This window comes from Salmo salar, chromosome 22 (genome assembly GCF_965601325.2).
Source record: "Salmo salar chromosome 22, fSalSal1, whole genome shotgun sequence".
NCBI classification, from domain to species: Eukaryota; Metazoa; Chordata; class Actinopteri; order Salmoniformes; family Salmonidae; genus Salmo; species Salmo salar.
Genome location: NC_138312.1, coordinates 26,513,180 through 26,534,233, shown reverse-complemented (window position 1 = coordinate 26,534,233; position 21,054 = coordinate 26,513,180). Strand labels below are relative to the sequence as shown.

Below are 21,054 nucleotides of genomic sequence, written 5' to 3'. Positions count from 1 at the left end.
GAAGCACGAGATTGAACTTCAGTTTCCCTGTTAGTTAACACTATCAACATTTACCTTTACTGTGGCAATTATGATCGAATCAACGCAATATTAGCCACTTTCAATGCAACATACTGAAACAAAACCAACTATGCAAGAGATTTTGTTGTAGGCAGAACGCATCGGAGTAGGATTCTATTGCACTGACACTCAGGACTCAGCCTGTACTCTACACTGACCGGTGAGGCATAACCAATCAGAGCTGCAGTAGCCATATATGCAAATATACCATTGCCATTGATCTGTGCGTTTACTTTGAACTGGACTGTTTACAGCATGAGGGGTCGTGAGTAGATGTGCTTGTTTAGAGATCAAAGCAAGAGCTGCATGTAGCTCATGTGCACATTTTGTTAATATAAAGGGAAAGGGGGATTCCTAGTCAGTTGTACAACTGAATGCCTTCAACTGAAATGTGTCTTCCTGCATTTAACCCAACCCCTCTGAATCAGAGAGGTGCGGGGGGCTGCCTTAATCGATATCCACGTCTTCAACGCCCGGGAACAGTGTGTTAACTGACGTGCTCAGGGGCAGAATGATATATTTTTACCTTGTCAGCTCGGGGATTCAATCCAGCAACCTTTCGGTTACTGGCCCAACGCTCTAATATCCTTTGCTAGTTAGTGAGTTATTAGCCCAGTTATAGATCATTTGTAGTCAGCAATAGGGGAGTGATTGCTTCCTACAAGAGCACAAAACGTGTACATTTATAGACATCTTTGAAAAGCACGCTTTTTTCTTCTTAAAGGGCAGTGTTGTATTTTGAGACAGTCAGGAATAAGCTAAGTAGCCAATAGGCAGACGGTAGCATAATTTGTCTGATTCTCTGGAATAATAATTTATTTTATTTTCTAAAGTGGTTTCTTGCATCAAACAGCACAACAACATTTTCAGTCACCTCCTTGTTTGAAGGACAAGTGGATAAACAGGTTAATGTCAAGCCCTGCATGTTTTTTTTCAAAAGTCTCATAGAATGTAGGCCTACATTGAACACCACACATTGGCTGCTACTGTAGGCTGAAGCACAGGTACAATCCTAGAGGAAAACCTGGTTGTCTGCTTTCCAACAGATACTAGGAGACAAGTTCACCTTTCAGCAGGACAATAACCTAAAACACAAGGCCAAAAATACACTGGAGTTGCTTACCAAGACGTCATTGAATATTTCTGAGTGGCCTAGTTACAGATTTGACTTAAATTGGCTTCAACATCTATGGCTAGACTTGAAAAAGGAAGTCTAGCAATGATCAACAACCAACTTGAGAGCTTGTACAATCCAGGTGTGTAAAGCTCTTAGAGACTTACCCAGTAAGACTCACAGCTGTAATCGCTGCCAAAGGTGATTCTAACGTGTATTGGCTCAGGGCTGTGAGTACTTATGTAAATTACATTTCTGTATTTCATTTTCAATAAATTTGAAAAAATGTCAAAACATGTTTACACTTTGTCATTATGAGGTATTGTGTGTAGATGGATGAGAAAAAATGAATATTTTATCCATTTTGAATTCACAACAAAATTTGGAATACTTCAAGGAGCATAAATACTTTCTGAAGGCACTGTATATGTCACGTCCTGACCATAATAAGTTGTTATTTTCTATGGTAGAGTAGGTCAGGGCGTGACAGGAGGTGTTTGTTTGTTTTTGTATTTCTAGGTTCAGTTTCTAGTTTTGTATTTCTATGTTGGAGTTGTTTGGGTTGATCTCCAATTGGAGGCAGCTGATCCTCGTTACCTCTAATTGGAGGTCATATTTATGTTGATGTTTGTCCCACCTGTGTTTGTGGGTGATTATCTTTTGAGTAGTGAGTTTTCCTCTCTGCATCACGGTTTGTTGTTTTTTCTGTTTCAAGTATTGAGTGTATTGCATTTAGTTCCACGGAATAAATAAATATGTGGAACTACGAACACGCTGCATTTTGGTCCGATCCTTCAGACAGCCGTGACAGAATCACCCACCAAAAAAGGACCAAGCAGCGTGCCCAGGAGGAGCAGGGATCCTGGGCCAGGGAAAGGAGAGAATGGAGGACGTCCTGGACATGGGAGGAGGTAATGGCAGGGGACAAGACCCTGCCATGGAAGCAGGTGGAGACAGCGAGGGAGGAACGGCGACATTACGAGGAGCTAGCCCAACGAAGGAAGCACGAGAGGCATCCCCCAAAAAATGTTTGGGTTGGGCACACAGGAAGTTTGGCAGAGTCAGGATGGAGACCTGAGCCAACTCTCCGTGCTTACCTTGGGGAGCGAGTAACGGGGAAAGCACCGTGTTATGCGGTGATGTGCACTGTGTCGTCAGGGCGCACTCACAGGCCGGTGCGATCTGTGCCCGTGCCCTGCATTAGTCGAGCTAGGTTGAGCATCCAGCCAGAACGGGTTGTGCCAGCTCTACGCTCGAGATCTCCAGTGCACCTCCACGGCCCAGTATATCCTGTTCCTGCTCCCTGCACTCGCCCTGAGTTGCGTGTTACTAGTCTGGCGCCTCCTATGCCAGCCCCACGCATCAGGCTTCCAGTGAGCCTGCCCAGTCCGGGGTACGTCCTGTTCCTGCTCCCCGCACTCGCCCTGAGGTGTGTGTTACTAGTCTGTCGCCTCCTATGCCAGCTCCACACATCAGGCCTCCAGTGCGCATCCCCAGTCCGGAGCCTCCAGCGACGCCCCTCAGTCCGGAGCCTCCAGCGACGCCCCTCAGTCCGGAGCCTCCAGCGACACTCCTCAGTCCAGAACCTCCAGCGACGCTCACAAGTACGGATTCTCCAGCTACGCTCCTCAGTCCAGAGCCTCCAGCGCCGCTCCTCAGCCCGGAGCCTCCAGCGCCGCTCCCCAGTCCGGAGCCTCCAGCGACGCTCCCCAGTCCGGAGCCTCCAACGGCGGTCCACATCCCGGAGCCTTCAGCGGCAGTCCGCATCTCGGAGCCTTCAGCGGCGGAGCCTTCAGCGGCGGTCCGCATCCCGGAGCCTTCAGCGGCGGAGCCTTCAGCGGCGGTCCGCATCCCGGAGCCTTCAGCGGCGGTCCGCATCCCGGAGCCTTCAGCGGCAGTCCGCATCTCGGAGCCTTCAGCGGCGGCCCGCATCTCGGAGCCTTCAGCGGTGGTCCGCATCCCGGAGCCTTCAGCGGCGGAGCCTTCAGCGGCGGTCCACATCCCGGAGCCTTCAGCGGCGGTCCGCATCCCGGAGCCTTCAGCGGCGTGCATGAAGTTATTAATTACACTTTGGATGGTGTATCAATACACCCAGTCACTACAAAGATACAGGTGTCCTTCCTAACTCAGTGGACAGAGAGGAAGGAAACCGCTCAGGGATTTCTATGGTGACTTTAAAACAGTTACAGAGTTTAGTGGCTGTGATATGAGAACTGAAGATGGATCAACATCATTGTAGTTTCTCCACAATAGTAACCTAAATCACAGAGGGATTCGAAAATGCTCCAAAAATGTTCGCAATGCGCTTGATAGCATTTAGTTAGCATTCTCTATGGGGTTTTGCATTTACTTGTTAGCATTGCTAACCTTCAGATTACAGAGGCTTAGTGGGGTTTGAAATAGCACCCCTTGTGTTCAGTGCCGGTATTACCGAATATCCCAGTATGGCACAAGGTTGGTATGGAGGTAAAACAATCTGGATACCGCCCAAGCCAACTGAGGAGCAATCCTTTTAGGACAGCAGGCTCACTCACTCGCCATGATGCATCAGTCTGAGGCACTGATGAACAACTCAACCTGTTTTCATTGATTTGCGAAGATGCAATCTAAATGTCCTCATCTACTGTACATAGCTAGAGTTTGACCGTTCCTTTTGTTTTTGGTTTTTGGAGTAAATTAATCTAGCTGTTCAATGGTAGCCTAATGTAAATGAATCTGACCATTCTAATCAGCCAATCTGTTGTAATATAATTGAACACAGCAGGCCATACCAATGAACCTATTTCTACTGAGTAGGCCATGCTGAGATGAATCCCATTATGCTGATGTATAGGCTATTATTATACATACCATCATTAGGCCCTAGGGCTATATGTGAATCCAGATAAACTAATACGAGAGCATTTTGGTCTGGTCCAGGTAATAAATCCAAGTCTCAGTTATGCGCCTTGCATTTCTGTGCTGTCCCTGGGTAGTGAGTGAGGGGTTTGTGTAATTGGTTGGGCTGTTCTGAAGTACCCAGCTGCTAGTGAGGAGGGCAAACACTTAAGCACCTGGCAGGAACAGGAGCCGCGCCCAGCCCTCCCTCATGGCGCTATCTGGCTCCGATTCAGAGCGGAGCATCCTAATACACTTCAGATACTCACTCTGGTTACAGAGCAGCATACAGAACACCAGCACCTGGGAGCAATGGAGGTGGAGATGGGGGTTATGTAAGAGCAGCAGGAATGGAGGGAGCTGCAGTGGAGTAGCAGAAATATAGGTCAGTTTAGACCATTTCTGAATCGTGTCACTGAATCAAGCTAGATCTATTACACGTTTATCAATGTGTAATATGCAACTTGGCAGATACCATTTTCCTTCCTGAGTCATGTTGAAGGAAAAGGGATTGTAGAAGAAGTCCAAGTAGCATTCTCCTTGACCTATCTAGGGTTCCTTGAACTACCCAATGAAAATGCATGGATCTGTTCTAATTCAGCATGGCACAGCTCTTCTGGATGCATAGCTGTCTGAGTGACACCCTTCACTGCTGGGCCATGTAAAAAGGGTGGAGTCGAGGTGGAGCTGCTGGAACAGAAGCTGGCGATGTCGTGACTGGGCTTTAGCTCGGAGAGAGAGGCCAAGGACAGTTGTGCGCAACGGTAGAGCCACATTAGTCCCCCGGGGTTCTGGGCTACACACACACACTGAGGCACACTAACACTATCAGGGAAACTGAGCTGAAAACCATAGTCCCACAAACATACGCAGAGAAAATAAACAAAAAGAGGAAGAGTTAAGCAATGAATTAGATATTTTGCCAAGTTCCAAATGTAGGCTTACTGACCTGCTCTTATTCATGTTGAATGGCTTGTTTCACTAGAATTGGAACTTGGACTGCTATTGAGCTTCATTGGCCAATGCTTTCCTATGGTCCAGATAATGTTTGTAAACAACTACATTTCCCAAGCACACATACGCTTGATCAGATTTGCCAGTCTTTGAACCCAATCCATGGCTTTTTTTCTTTGTGCTTCAGTGATAAGCTACACAGCCTTGCCCTTCCGTCTGAGAAAATGGTTCCCTGCCATCAGAAGGCTGAAAAGGCACACGCTGCTATTGTCTCCATCCTCTCCAATCATCATTTAATTAATATTGGAGGAAGCTGTTTCCCACTTCCATCTCTTCTCCTCACCTTCTGTCTATCTCTCGCGCTCTCCCTCTGTTCCTCCGCATGCTTACTCTAGCGCTGACAGTGCAAAGGGAGGTGTGTGTGTGTGGGAGGGAGGGAGTGCCTTTAATGCATCTGTTCTCATTGACTCACACTGACTCTCTAGGTTCACTCATCACACACACACATTCATTGTCTCTCTCTCTCTCTCTCTCTCTCTCTCTCTCTCTCTCTCTCTCTCGTCTTTCTATCCCTCCCTCTCCTTGTCTCTGTCTTTCTGTTTCATGCTCAGACAGACATGTCCATTCTTTCAGTCGCTCAGACACACAGCTACTGACACAGGAACACATACTAGAGGGGAAGGCATCCACCAGTCCTCTCATTCCTCCTCACTCTTCACTCCTCTCTCCTCGCTGTGTTTTTCTACTTGGAAGCTGGCTGTACCATCCCTGCTCTGCTCTACCTCCATCCCAGCCCTGCTTCAGGAGGCTCAGATCGCTGCGCCAGGAGTCGGCAGCAGCCAGCGCACTGAGCAGAGGTGGGTGTTAGACTAGACTAGATCATCATGGCTGAGGCTCCACTCTCCAGCATCTCTCCCTCTATCTCTTCTCCTCCCTCTCCTCTGAACGACTGAGTAGATGTGTGTGCTTGTAGCACAGAGCAGATAGCATACAATGCTGCAATATTCTGTCTTTGTTTATACCTCTCTCACGGTCTCTGTGCTTCCTTCTATATCTGTCCATCCGCTGGTTTGCTGCTCTTGCTGCACTGAGAGGCGTCTGTGCATACCATATTACACTGGGTGTATTTCTGCCCTGTCTCCCCCGTCTCTCTGTCTGCGTCTGTCATGGTTTATGCATGTCCTGTTCTCTTAAATTAATCCCAGGGACTGGCCATGGTGTCAGATTTATAGAGAACCACCTTAAAATAGCTTTGCAGTGAAGGTACACACACACACACACACACAGTCTGTGGTGAGTTTTGAGCTGGAACCCTTACCTGCTCCTGTCAATGCTGCAGAGCCCATCTGTTGCAGACAATGTCGTATTTATGCAACACACTCCAGCTAGACATGTAAAGAAACTGTTTTTATAATGTTGTAGTGTTTGTGGCCCAAAGGTTGTGACAGAGGTGTGTGTGTGTGTGTGTGTGTGTGTGTGTGTGTGTGTGTGTGTGCGTGTGTGTGTGTGTGTGTGTGTGTGTGTGTGTGTGTGTGTGTGTGTGTGTGTGTGTGTGTGTGTGTGTGTGTACACTCATGCTGGGGTTGTAGCAGCGGACAAGGATGCTGAGGCTGCTTTTAAGCTCTGGTCCAAGGCGGGGGCGAGCAGCACTAGGGGGAGGTGAGGAGAGGCAGGCTGCAGGGGTTTGGTGCAGTAAGTTGTTTCATGTAGCCAGCAGCAGCAGAGAAAGGAGAGCAAGGCAGATCTGTGTTGATACTGAATATTCTTAGGTGAGTTTTACTCTAGCCGAGACCTATATGACAAGATGTCAAAACAGTTATACTGTTAGTCTAGTCACTCTGGATAAGAGGTTCTGCTAAATGACCCCAAAAATGTTTAATGACAAAGTCGTGAATGCTTTGTGTGCCTATTGGGATGGCGATAGATTATGCGAAGCATTTATCCTACATTAACACAACTGTAAAGATGATTCTGTGCCCAATGTCCTTCATAAACGTTATGTTCTGTCCACCTGGAAAAGGCCTACTATAGGGCTTTGGTAAGGAACACTGGGTGTAATTACAAGTAAATGTTTAAGGCCTAATGTCTGATCTCCAGTTACAAGCCCACAGTTTCAGAGACTGATGTAACTAGCGCAGCATCAGACGACAGGGGGATGACCAGACTGATACACAGTACAGTAGTCATACAGAGGAGAGCTTCTTGGATTCTTCTGAGGGAGTCTTCCCTAAACGGAGCTCTTTAATCATCCTCAAGTCAAGATGTAGTGGCCAGTCTAGGTTCATAAGAGCTGTTAGAGAGACACACACACACACACACACACACACAAAATTGTCATACTTGAGTAAAAGTATAGATACCTTAATAGAAAGTTACTCAAGTGGAAGTCACCCAGTAAAATACTATTTGGTTCTAAATATACTTACGTATCAAAAGTACTTATATTAAGTGAAGCAGACGGTACCATTTTCTTGTTTTTTAAATTTACGGATAGCCAGTGGCACAGTCCAACACTCAGACATCATTTACTAAAGATGCATTTGTGTTTAGTGAGTCCGCGAGATCAGAGGCAGAAGGGATGACCACGTGTTCTCTTGATAAGTCCGTGAATTTGATCATTTTCCTGTCTTGCTAAGCATTCAAAATGTAACAAGCCCCTTTGGGAGTCAGGGAAAATGTATGGAGTAAAAGGTGGTGTAGTGGTCTAAGACACTGCATGGCAGTGCTAGCTGTGTCACTAGAGATTCTGGGTTCGAGTCCAGGCCTTGTCACAGCCGGCCGCGAACGGGAGACCCATGGGGCGGCGCACAATTGGCCCAGCGTCGTCCAGGTTATGGGGAGGGTTTGGCCGGCAGGGATGTCCTTGTCCCATTGCGCACTAGTGACTCCTGTGGCGGGCTGGCTGCAGTGCACGCTGACTCGGTTGCCAGGTGTACGGTGTTTCCCCCGACACGTTGGTGCGGCAGGCTTCCGGGTTAAATGGGCATTGTGTCAAGAAGCAGTGTGGCCTGGTTGGGTTGTGTTTCGGAGTATATAATATATATGTATATAAATAGTCAAGTACAATTACCCCAAAGTATTTTTACTTAAGTAGTTTACACCACAGCACACACACACACACTGGTTGTGAGGACTTTTAGGCAACCAACAATTGATACCTATTTACCCTAACCCCTAAGCCTAATCTAGCCTTTTTACAAGTGAGGACAGGCAAAATGTCTTCACTTGTCACGTCCTGACCAGTAAAGGGGTTATTTGTTTTTGTAGTTTGGTCAGGACGTGGCAGGGGGTGTTTGTTTTATGTGGTTCGGGGTTTGTTGGGCTATGTGCTTATGTAAGAGGGGTGTTTGTTTTATGTGTTCCGGGGGTTTTTGGTCTATGTTCTATGTAAGTGTATTTCTATGTTAGTTCTAGTCTTTCTATTTCTATGTTTAGTTAATGGGGTTGACCTTCAATTGGAAACAGCTGCTCCTCGTTGCTTCTGATTGAAGGTCCTATGTATAGGGGTGTTTTTGTAATGGGATTTGTGGGTAGTTTCCTGTTTTGTGTCTGTGCACCTGACAGGACTGTTTAGTGGCGGTCGTTGTTTTGTATATGTGATTTGTTTGTTTTTCCGTCTTTTGATTAAATAAAGAAGATGAGTATACACGTTCCCGCTGCACCTTAGTCTAATCCTTACGACGCCCGTTACATCACTTCTCAACATTTTAGGTGGTTTACTATTCTCGTGAGGACTTCTGGTACTTACAAGTATAGTAAAATGTGTGAACACACACACACACACACACACACACACACACACACACACACACACACACACACACACACACACACACACACACACACACACACACACACAGTGTGAAAACCTGTGTATTTATCACACGTCCCTTCCTCTGCAGCAGTGTGACCTGATGCACAGTAGTCAGAAAGGCAACCCACTGTTTGAGTGTTTTATGTTCCTGTTAGGTGTAACATGCACTCTAAAGTGAGTCACAGTATTCAGCAGAGCTGTAAACCTTGTTACTGTTACACAGCAAACTCAATGCAACTAAATGACCTCCTTGCTCTGTCAGTGCTTGCTGCCTACAAGACAGCGCTGCCTTACCTCATATTGGTCACCCAAATTATAGGTGGTTTGGCGAGTTGTTGTCTTTTTCTCACCGTGACCTGCACTTGACCTTTCTCCGTCCTCACTGAGGAATCCCCTAGCTAGCCTCAGATGGCTCTGTTGGATTAGCGTGATTTGAGCACGGTGTTCTTCCTCATGGTGACAGACCGCCTCACACTGGTTTGTGATGATGATGATACTGTTTTTGTGTCCCAGGCTGGCTCTGTGTTTTCTTCTAACTATGGATATGATATAGCCAGGCTTAGTTTGGGTTGATAAAGATTTTGTTATGCTTGCTATGAATTGTACTGACTGAAAAGTGCCATGATACTAGGCCTATTGATTCCGTTGCCTCAACCAGTTTCTCCAGAATGTTCCTTCTAGTCGCGCTGGATTCGCTGTAGGGTTTGGTCCCTGTCAGTGGCCTAGAGTGCCCTTCCTGCAGTTTGTCATCATAATGCTGTGCCAGTGGACTCTGTCTTCATAGACTATAGAAGCACCCTCATGGCAGTGTCCCAAGCTCAGAAATGTGTCCATACAGTGGCGGTGGATGCAGGAGGATGTGGTGGCTAATAAAAAAACGTTATTGATTTTCTGCGATAAAGTGCTTAGTGTAGACGAAGCCGCTGGTTGGGCTCAGCTACGCTCAGCGTTTTTGGCACCTTGTACTGACTGGACTGGGTCCTGACTGAAACAAGTCATTCACAGTAAGGCCAAATTAACCTAGAGCAATGTCAAATATTTCCCCCTCAGTTCAGATGAGTTACTGAAGGAGAAGAAAAAGCTGTTCCATCCCCTACCATTCAGAAACATACAGAGCTCACCAGAAACCGAAGAGTTCACACCTCCCAGGGGGCCTAGCTGTATCGCACTGCAGCAGAACAGGCCCTGCACACAGCAGTTATCATCTCTCCGCTTCCACTTGTACTTTCACAAGTCACAGAAATAACAATGTCATTGTCAGAATTTCTCACCCAGCTTCTACACATATGATGACTATCTTGTCTGTTCCAATGCACAAAGTGATGGAATAGTATAGAGCTAATATTTGAATACATCTACACAGTGATTTGTGAATTAGACTAGTGACGTATCAAAGCCATGTGATTTCTGATTGTACGTTGTGGTACTACCTGGTTATTTACAATGCAAGGCAATATTTTATGTTTGACACTGAATAGTGATCTAGTGCCTCTCTCACTCTCCCTTTCTCTCTCTCTGCTTCTCACTCTCCCTTTCTCCCTTTCTCTCTCTCTGCCTCTCTCACTCTCCAGTTAATGTCACCTCTTCCAGCTCTTACTGACAGCTACCCATGAGCCCCCTCTCTTTCTATTTGCTGTAACCAGCATCCTCACCCACTGAGCTACAACCGACAGTGGACGTCCATGGACGTTGAAAAGTAGTTGAAATTTGGTCAGTCCACTCTGGCCTTGACGTTACCATCCACAGACGGACCAGAATGGACGAAATTGGAACCTATGTTTCACAAGTTTGAATAGCACAGTACACCCACCACCTGCCAAATGCGGTTAGATTTTGTCATTGGGTGATAAGAATGTATATTTCACCAACCAAGTAAGCAGGTGGTCACGCAGAGCATTTCACTTCTATGGGCTAGGTGGGACGCTAGTGTGAAATATCAGGGCGGCAAATTCAAAAACAACAAAATGTCATAATTCAACTTTCTCAAACATACAACTATTTTACACCATTTTAAATATACACTTCTCCTTGATGTAACCACATTGTCCGATTTCAAAAAAGCTTTACAGCGAAAGCAAAACATTAGATTATGTTAGGAGAGTACATAGACAAAAATAATCACACAGCCATTTTCCAAGCAAGGACATGTGTCAATAAAACCCAAAACACAGCTAAATGAAGCACTAACCTTTGACGATCTTCATCAGATGACACTCCTAGGACATTATGTTACACAATACATGTATGTTTTGTTCGATAAAGTTCATATTTATATCCAAAAACAGGATTTTACATTTGTGCGTGATGTTCAGAAAATGTATTCCCACCAAAACCGCTGGTGAATGTGCACATCAATTTACAAAAATACTCATCATAAACATTGACAAAATATATAACAATTATTTAAAGAATTATAGATAGACTACCCCTGGATGCAACCGCTGTGTCAGATTTTAAAATAGCTTTACGGAGAAAGCACATTTTTCAATATTCTGAGAACATAGCTCAGCCATCACGGTGAGCTATTTAGACACCCGCCAAGTTCGGGACAACCTAAACTCAGAATTAGTATTAGAAATATTCTCTTACCTTTGCTGATCTTCGTCAGAATGCACTCCCAGGACTGCTACTTCCACAAGAAATGTTGTTTTTGTTCGAAATAATCCATATTTATGTACAAATACCTCCGTTTTGTTCGTGCATACAGATCACTTATCCAAAGGCATAACGCGCGAGCGCGGAACGAGAGACAAAAAGTCCAAATGTTCCATTACCGTACTTAGAAGCATGTCAAACGCTGTTTAAAATCAATCTTTATGGTATTTTTAACGTAAAATTGCGATAATATTCCAACCGGACAATAGCATATTCATTCAAGAAGAAAAAGAAGGAACGACGTGCTCGTGTGACTGCGCATATCCAATCCCTTTGTTGCCAGGCAGACCACTCAGTAACTGAGCTCCTATTATCTGCCCAGTGACAGGAAAATGCTCAAACCACTTTCGGAAGGCTTTAGACAGCCAATGGAAGCCTTAGGAAGTGCAACGTCCCCCACAGACACTGTAGCTTCGATAGAGAATCAAAAGCAAAACTACAATTCTCAGACTTTCCACTTCCTGCTTGGAATTTTCTCAGGTTTTTGCCTGCCATATGAGTTCTGTTATACTCACAGACACCATTCAAACAGTTTTAGAAACTTCAGAGTGTTTTCTATCCAAATCTACTAATAATATGCATATTCTAGTTTCTGGGACAGAGTAGTAACCTGTTTAAATTGGGTACGTTTTTCATCCGGCCGTGAAAATACTGCCCCCTAGCCCCAACAGGTTTTAAAGGGCCCACAGAAAATGTGCCAGACCTAATGATTGTGCTTGATTGAGCATTGTCACGCCCTGACCTTAGAGCCGTTTTTTCTCTATTTGGTTAGGTCAGGGTGTGATGTGTGGTGGGCATTCTATGTTGTATATTTCTTTGTTTTGGCCGAGTAGTGTTCCCAATCAGAGGCAGCTGTCTATCGTTGTTTCTGATTGGGAATCATACTTAGGCAGCCTTTTCCCACCTGTGTTTTGTGGGTAGTTGTTTTCTGTTTTGTATTCTGTACCTGACAGAACTGTACACTTTTCTTTTTTTTTTGTGTTCGAGTGTTTCATTATATAATAATATCATGAACACTTTCCACGCTGCGCTTTGGTCCACTCCTTTCCCGACGACAGTCGTTACAAGCATGGATCACTCCCAAACACTTTTATTCACTAACTTTTAGTCATTGTTCTCCTTTATGTATTTGTGTGCTTCTATATTTGTACTTAGGAGCACTTCATGTACTCCTTGTAAAAAATGTCAGCGTAGAGCCCTGAACTATAATAATAAATAAGCCGTATCACTCAGCATTTTGTGTTAGGGCAAGCACTTTGTTGATTCTTGATGTTCAGTTGTAGAACTGTTTATTTGTGTTTATTATTGGATCTAAATGCTTTATTTTAACATACATTGGTTAAAAGACGCAGGTCACAAAAATGAAATGAAATTAAGCAATATAACCAATATACTGTACACCATTACTTCTTGCTAGGAACACATTTCTTCTTTTTTTAAACATTACAAAGCATGCTTATCTGTTGTAATAATAAAACATAAAAACAATTGGCTTTTAAAAAATCTGAGTGGCTGGTAGATTTTTTTTTCTGTCTACCTGCCACAGTGGCTAGTGGACCAAAAAGTACATTTCCCACCCTGGCTGTACTGTACTCTTCTGTGCTCTGCTGCGCTGTGTGTCCAAACTTGTGAAATATGAGGAGAATGACATTCATATCCATAATTAGGCCTATGCATTTCTATACTGGAGAAGGACAATCATATCCATAATTAATGCCTATGCATTTCTGTGTAGTACAGATCAGAGACTAAGGCTGTCCCCGACTAAAACAGATCTTGGTCGAGCGAAAGTCGTCTGTTCTTTCGACCAATCGATTGGTCTACATTTTAAAACGGGTATTTTCCAATAATAGACACACCCTATATATGCATTGAGCTTGTCTGATACTTTAATAAGCATACTGTTTGTTGAAATAAGACACAAATTATTCAAGACGGAGCCATAGATCACGATAACCAGAAGAAAAAACCTTAACCTGACCCAACTATTCTCCTCCTGCTGCTACTGGCTTTCCCAGATTCTGCCATTACTCTCCTGAAGTTGCCGGTAACAGGCTACACGAGGAGTCGGCAACCTTTCTCATGTGGAATGCCAATTTATCTTACCATTTCTACCGATCTGCGTGCCAGTTATGGTTTTCAAATGCACATTTTCGTGGAACAGTTGCATTTCATTGATAATAACATCTTCACATCTCAAAATCATTGTCATGTGGTTAATCAAAATTCCATCCAAATCTAAATGAAAATGATACAAACCTAAAAAGGTGCTTCTATTGCCAACTATGTAAAAATAGCCTTTAAAGCCAACAACTAAAAACATTCCAGCCTGCAGGTAGAACTTCAAACATTGCATCAACTATCAACTTGGGTCAAGCCTGAAGCTCCTAATGAGCTCGAGACAGAAACAGCTGTAGGCTATTTGAGCAAGGGATAAGAAGTAATCAGGTAGGGCTATCTTATGATGTTTCTACTAAATCAGAGTGTCAACATTTTCCCTTTCAATCTGAGTGGTTAACATAAGGGAGAGACTTGGAAAGATTTTTCAAATACATTGAGGAACTATTGTCATTCTCAATGGATATAAAAACAGACTTTTGTTTGCTGAATATATATATATATATATATATATATTACAAACACAGTATCAGTCAACATTTTGGACACATCTACTCATTTCAGGGTTTTTCTTTATTTATACTATTTTCTACATTGTAGAATAATAATGAAGACATCAAAACTATGAAATAACACATATGGAATAATGTAGTAACCAAAAAGTGTTAAACAAATCAAAACATATTTTATATTTGAGAATCTTCAAAGTAGCCACCCTTTGCCTTGATGATAGCTTTGCACACTCTTGGCATTCTCTCAACCAGCTTCATAAGGTAGTCACCTGAAATGCATTTCAATTAACAGGTGTGCCTTGTTAATTTGTGTAATTTCTGCAAAGAAACCACTACTAAAGGACACCAATAAGCGATGGACATTAGACTGGTGGAAATCTGTCCTTTGGACTGATGAGTCCAAATTTGAGATTTTTGATTCCAACCACCGTGTCTTCGTGAGACGCAGAGTAGGTGAAATAATGATCTCTGCTTGTGTGGTTCCCACCATGAAGCATGGAGGAGGTGGGATGATGTTGAGTGCATGCCAAGAGTGTGCAAAGCTGTCATCAAGGCAAAGTGTGGATACTTTGAAGAATCTGAAATATAAAATATATTTTGATTGATTGAAAACTTTTTGGGGTTACTGCATGATTCCATATGTGCTATTTCATAGTTTTGATGTCTTCACTATTAATCTACAATGTAGAAAATAGTAAAAATAAAGAAAAACCTTTTGAATTAGGTGTGTGCAAACTTTTGACTAGTAGTGTGCGTGTGTGTCTGCGCTACTGCTCTACCTAAATAAATCTGGGTTGGCCAACATCCTATCGATCAAACAATCGACCAGTCGACTAATTGGGGTCTGCCCTATCAGAGACCCATGATGTAATTCTATTACACTAATTCAGTTACCAGGTGTAAATCCACTTCACTTACTGTAGTTCGTTAACCAAAATAGATTTTCTCAAATTCAGTGTGTCATGTCATAGCTGACACCCCATTCTTTCTGCAGACATTTTTTAAATTTAATTCGGCGTTTTTGGAAAACGTGGTCGCATACAAACCTTGGGATTTTACCGTAATTCCGTTACCAAAGTTTCATCCGCACAGTTCTTCCACTAAATTTGTTAATTGTTCAAAGTAGTCATTGTGCATAGAGTTGTATGGTTTGTTAAACTTTGAAATAAATGTTTTTTGTTTGGCAAAGATTTTAAAATGAGAACTGAGTCAAAGCTTCGTTCCTTTATCGTGTAATTTCCCTTATCTACAGCATGTCATTCCCTGTGGCAATCCAAGATCCATACAGTAACCTCTAAAGAGACACTGGCCCAGGATTCAGTAAAGGCTGAAACAGTTGTTTATGTTGACGTTGACAGTCCCATGACCCATGATGGAGGTCTCACAGGTCTACTGTGAAGGTTTTTTAATACTCTGCTGCAGTGTGAGCTTAACTTTACAATGGAGTGGGGAGAGGGGAACACAGTGAGAGAGGTCTAGCAAGTGTTTGAGAGAGAAACAGAGAGAAGTAAAGGAAGGGAGGCTGGTGGAGGAATAGGAAGAAGGGGGCAACATCAATCAATCAATCAATAAAAATGTATTTATAAAGTGCTTTTTACATCAGCCGATGTCACAAAGTGCTATATAGAAACCCAGCCTAAAACCCCAAACAGCAAGCAATGCAGATGTAGAAGCACGGTGGCTAGGAAAAACTCCCTAGAAAGGCAGGAAGCTAGGAAGTACCTAGAGAGGAACCAGGCTATGAGGGGTGGTCAGTCCTCTTCTGGCTGTGCCGGGTGGAAATTATAACAGAACATGGCCAAGATGTTCAAACATTCACTGATGACCAGCAGGGTCAAATAATAATAATCACTGTGGTTGTAGGTGGTGCAACAGGTCAGCACCTCAGGAGTAAATGTCAGTTTGGCTTTTCGTAGCATGACTTCCTTGCTGAGTAAAGCTGTCGCTAACTGCTCTGCAGCTGGTTTCTGTGTGTGTGTGTGTGTGTGTGTGTGTGTGTGTGATTTGTGACCCACCCCACCTCAGCTCTGTGCTGTCTCATGGTGTTGGACTGCCAGCCAGGTCCGGGGAGGAGAGGAGGGCCTGGGAGAGGGATAGAGGACACATTGAAAGTGCAGCCCCATAGCACTGGCTGGAAGACTCAGGCTGCTGACTCTGAGACATGTGTAACGCAGCCTGACAGCACAGAGGATGATGGTTAACTGATGTTCACACAGTGATAGTCATACACACTGATATATACACATATTGCCTGTATACAGTACAGATGCGCAGTGGGTTACTTTCTGCACAGATACAATTCACTTTAATGCAATAGCCTACTTTTTTGTGTGCTCTGAAACTGACACTCACAAATTCTCTTTGACCTACTAGCCTTTCACATAGAACATATCCAAGAACACTGAACAGTGCTGCAAAAGTAGCATTCACCTTGTATCAGGCAGATGTTACATTGACACTGATGCACCTCAACTCTCTTTGTCCAGCGTAGGGGAAAATTGTGACATAGTACATTGAAATAAAGTGACATTTTCTGATGTAAGTGTGTGAGGTTTGGTCATATTACAGTACTGACACACTACCCTACACTGTTTCATTATAGACTTACTAACACACTGTCACACTACCCTACACTGTTTCATTATAGACTTACTGACACACTGTCACACTACCCTACACTGTTTCATTATAGACTTACTGACACACTGTCACACTACCCTACACTGTTTCATTATAGACTTACTGACACACTGTCACACTACCCTACACTGTTTCATTATAGACTTACTGTCACACTACCCTACACTGTTTCATTATAGACTTACTGACACACTGTCACACTACCCTACACTGTTTCATTATAGACTTACTGACACACTGTCACACTACCCTACACTGTTTCATTATACACTTACTGTCACACTACCCTACACTGTTTCATTATAGACTTACTGTCACACTGTCACACTACCCTACACTGTTTCATTATAGACTTACTGTCACACTGTCACACTACCCTACACTGTTTCATTATAGACTTACTGACAGACTACCCTACACTGTTTCATTATAGACTTACTGTCACACTGTCACACTACCCTACACTGTTTCATTATAGACTTACTAACACACTGTCACACTACCCTACACTGTTTCATTATAGACTTACTGTCACACTACCCTACACTGTTTCATTATAGACTTACTAACACACTGTCACACTACCCTACACTGTTTCATTATAGACTTACTGTCACACTACCCCTACACTGTTTCATTATAGACTTACTGACAGACTACCCTACACTGTTTCATTATAGACTTACTGACACACTGTCACACTACCCTACACTGTTTAATTATAGACTTACTGTTACACTACCCTACACTGTTTCATTATAGACTTACTGTCACACTACCCTACACTGTTTCATTATAGACTTACTGTCACCCTACCCTACACTGTTTCATTATAGACTTACTGTCACACTACCCTACACTGTTTCATTATAGACTTACTAACACACTGTCACACTACCCTACACTGTTTCATTATAGACTTACTGACACACTGTCACACTACCCTACACTGTTTCATTATAGACTTACTGACACACTGTCACATTACCCTACACTGTTTCATTATAGACTTATTGACACACTGTCACACTACCCTACACTGTTTCATTATAGACTTACTGACACACTGTCACACTACCCTACACTGTTTCGTTATAGACTTACTGACACACTGTCACACTATCCTACACTGTTTCATTATAGACTTACTGACACACTGTCACACTACCCTACACTGTTTCATTATAGACTTACTGTCACACTACCCTACACTGTTTCATTATAGACTTACTAACACACTGTCACACTACCCTACACTGTTTCATTATAGACTTACTGTCACACTACCCTACACTGTTTCATTATAGACTTACTGACACACTGTCACACTACCCTACACTGTTTCATTATAGACTTACTAACACACTGTCACACTACCCTACACTGTTTCATTATAGACTTACTGTCACACTACCCTACACTGTTTCATTATAGACTTACTGTCACACTGTCACACTACACTACACTGTTTCATTATAGACTTACTGTCACACTACCCTACACTGTTTCATTATAGACTTACTGTCACACTGTCACACTACACTACACTGTTTCATGATAGACTTACTGTCACACTGTCACACTACCCTACACTGTTTCATTATAGACTTACTGTCACACTACCCTACACTGTTTCATTATAGACTTACTAACACACTGTCACACTACCCTACACTGTTTCATTATAGACTTACTAACACACTGTCACACTACCCTACACTGTTTCATTATATACTTACTACCACACTGTCACACTACCCTACACTGTTTCATTATAGACTTACTGTCACACTACCCTACACTGTTTCATTATAGACTTACTGTCACACTACCCTACACTGTTTCATTATAGACTTACTGTCACACTACCCTACACTGTTTCATTATAGACTTACTGTCACACTACCCTACACTGGTTCATTATAGACTTACTGACACACTGTCACACTACCCTACACTGTTTCATTATAGACTTACTGTCACACTGTCACACTACACTACACTGTTTCATTATAGACTTACTGTCACACTGTCACACTACCCTACACTGTTTCATTATAGACTTACTGTCACACTACCCTACACTGTTTCATTATAGACTTACTGTCACACTACCCTACACTGTTTCATTATTGACTTACTGTCACACTGTCACACTACCCTACACTGTTTCATTATAGACTTACTAACACACTGTCACACTACCCTACACTGTTTCATTATAGACTTACTAACACACTGTCACACTACCCTACACTGTTTCATTATAGACTTACTAACACACTGTCACACTACCCTACACTGTTTCATTATAGACTTACTAACACACTGTCACACTACCCTACACTGTTTCATTATAGACTTACTGACACACTGTCACACTACCCTACACTGTTTCATTATAGACTTACTGTCACACTACCCTACACTGTTTCATTATAGACTTACTAACACACTACCACTCTACCCTACACTGTTTCATTATAGACTTACTGACACACTGTCACACTACCCTACACTGTTTCATTATAGACTTACTAACACACTGTCACACTACCCTACACTGTTTCGTTATAGACTTACTGACACACTGTCACACTATCCTACACTGTTTCATTATAGACTTACTGTCACACTACCCTACACTGTTTCATTATAGACTTACTGTCACACTACCCTACACTGTTTCATTATAGACTTACTGTCACACTACCCTACACTGTTTCATTATAGACTTACTGTCACACTACCCTACACTGTTTCATTATAGACTTACTGACACACTGTCACACTACCCTACACTGTTTCATTATAGACTTACTGTCACACTACCCTACACTATTTCATTATAGACTTACTGACACACTGTCACACTACCCTACACTGTTTCATTATAGACTTACTAACACACTGTCACACTACCCTACACTGTTTCATTATAGACTTACTGACACACTACCCTACACCGTTTCATTGTAGACTTACTGTCACACTGTCACACTACCCTACACTGTTTCATTATAGACTTACTGTCACACTGTCACACTACCCTACACTGTTTCATTATAGACTTACTGACAGACTACCCTACACTGTTTCATTATAGACTTACTGACACACTGTCACACTACCCTACACTGTTTCATTATAGACTTACTGACCCACTGTCACACTACCCTACACTGTTTCATTATAGACTTACTGTCACACTACCCTACACTGTTTCATTATAGACTTACTGTCACACTGTCACACTACCCTACACTGTTTCATTATAGACTTACTGACACACTGTCACACTACCCTACACTGTGTCATTATAGACTTACTGACACACTGTCACACTACCCTACACTGTTTCATTATACACTTACTGTCACACTGTCATACTACCCTACACTGTTTCATTATAGACTTACTGTCACACTACCCTACACTGTTTCATTATAGACTTACTGACACACTGTCACACTACCCTACACTGTTTCATTATAGACTTACTGTCACACTGTCACACTACCCTACACTGTTTCATTATAGACTTACTAACACACTACCCTACACTGTTTCATTATAGACTTACTGACACACTGTCACACTACCCTACACTGTTTCATTATAGACTTACTGACAGACTACCCTACACTGTTTCATTATAGACTTACTGACACACTGTCACACTACCCTACACTGTTTCATTATAGACTTACTGACCCACTGCCACACTACCCTACACTGTTTCATTATAGACTTACTGTCACACTACCCTACACTGTTTCATTATAGACTTACTGTCACACTGTCACACTACCCTACACTGTTTCATTATAGACTTACTAACACACTGTCACACTACCCTACACTGTTTCATTATAGACTTACTGTCACACTACCCTACACTGTTTCATTATAGACTTACTAACACACTGTCACACTACCCTACACTGTTTCATTATAGACTTACTGTCACAATACCCTACACTGTTTCATTATAGACTTACTGACAGACTACCCTACACTGTTTCATTATAGACTTACTGACACACTGTCACACTACCCTACACTGTTTCATTATAGACTTACTGTCACACTACCCTACACTGTTTCATTATAGACTTACTGTCACCCTACACTGTTTCATTATAGACTTACTGACACACTGTCACACTACCCTACACTGTTTCATTATAGACTTACTGTCACACTACCCTACACTGTTTCATTATAGACTTACTGTCACACTACCCTACACTGTTTCATTATAGACTTACTGACACACTGTCACACTACCCTACACTGTTTCATTATAG

The 21,054-nt window shown here is 42.9% G+C and overlaps 1 protein-coding gene across 3 annotated transcripts in view; it reads left to right on the top strand.

Annotated features, from left to right (window-relative positions):
- Window positions 1-21,054, top strand: part of LOC106582955 (voltage-gated potassium channel subunit beta-2) — a 190,470-nt gene that overhangs the window by 8,659 nt on the left and 160,757 nt on the right. Inside the window, exon 2 of one of the 3 annotated variants that reach the window (XM_045705367.2) lies at window positions 5,759-5,862. The exons of 1 other annotated variant lie outside the window; for it this stretch is intronic. The gene's annotated coding sequence lies outside the window, so the exon portion shown is untranslated. Of the gene's footprint in view, window positions 1-5,226; window positions 5,863-21,054 lie in introns of those variants that run through there. One more of the 3 variants, XM_014166596.3, reaches the window with a different exon arrangement.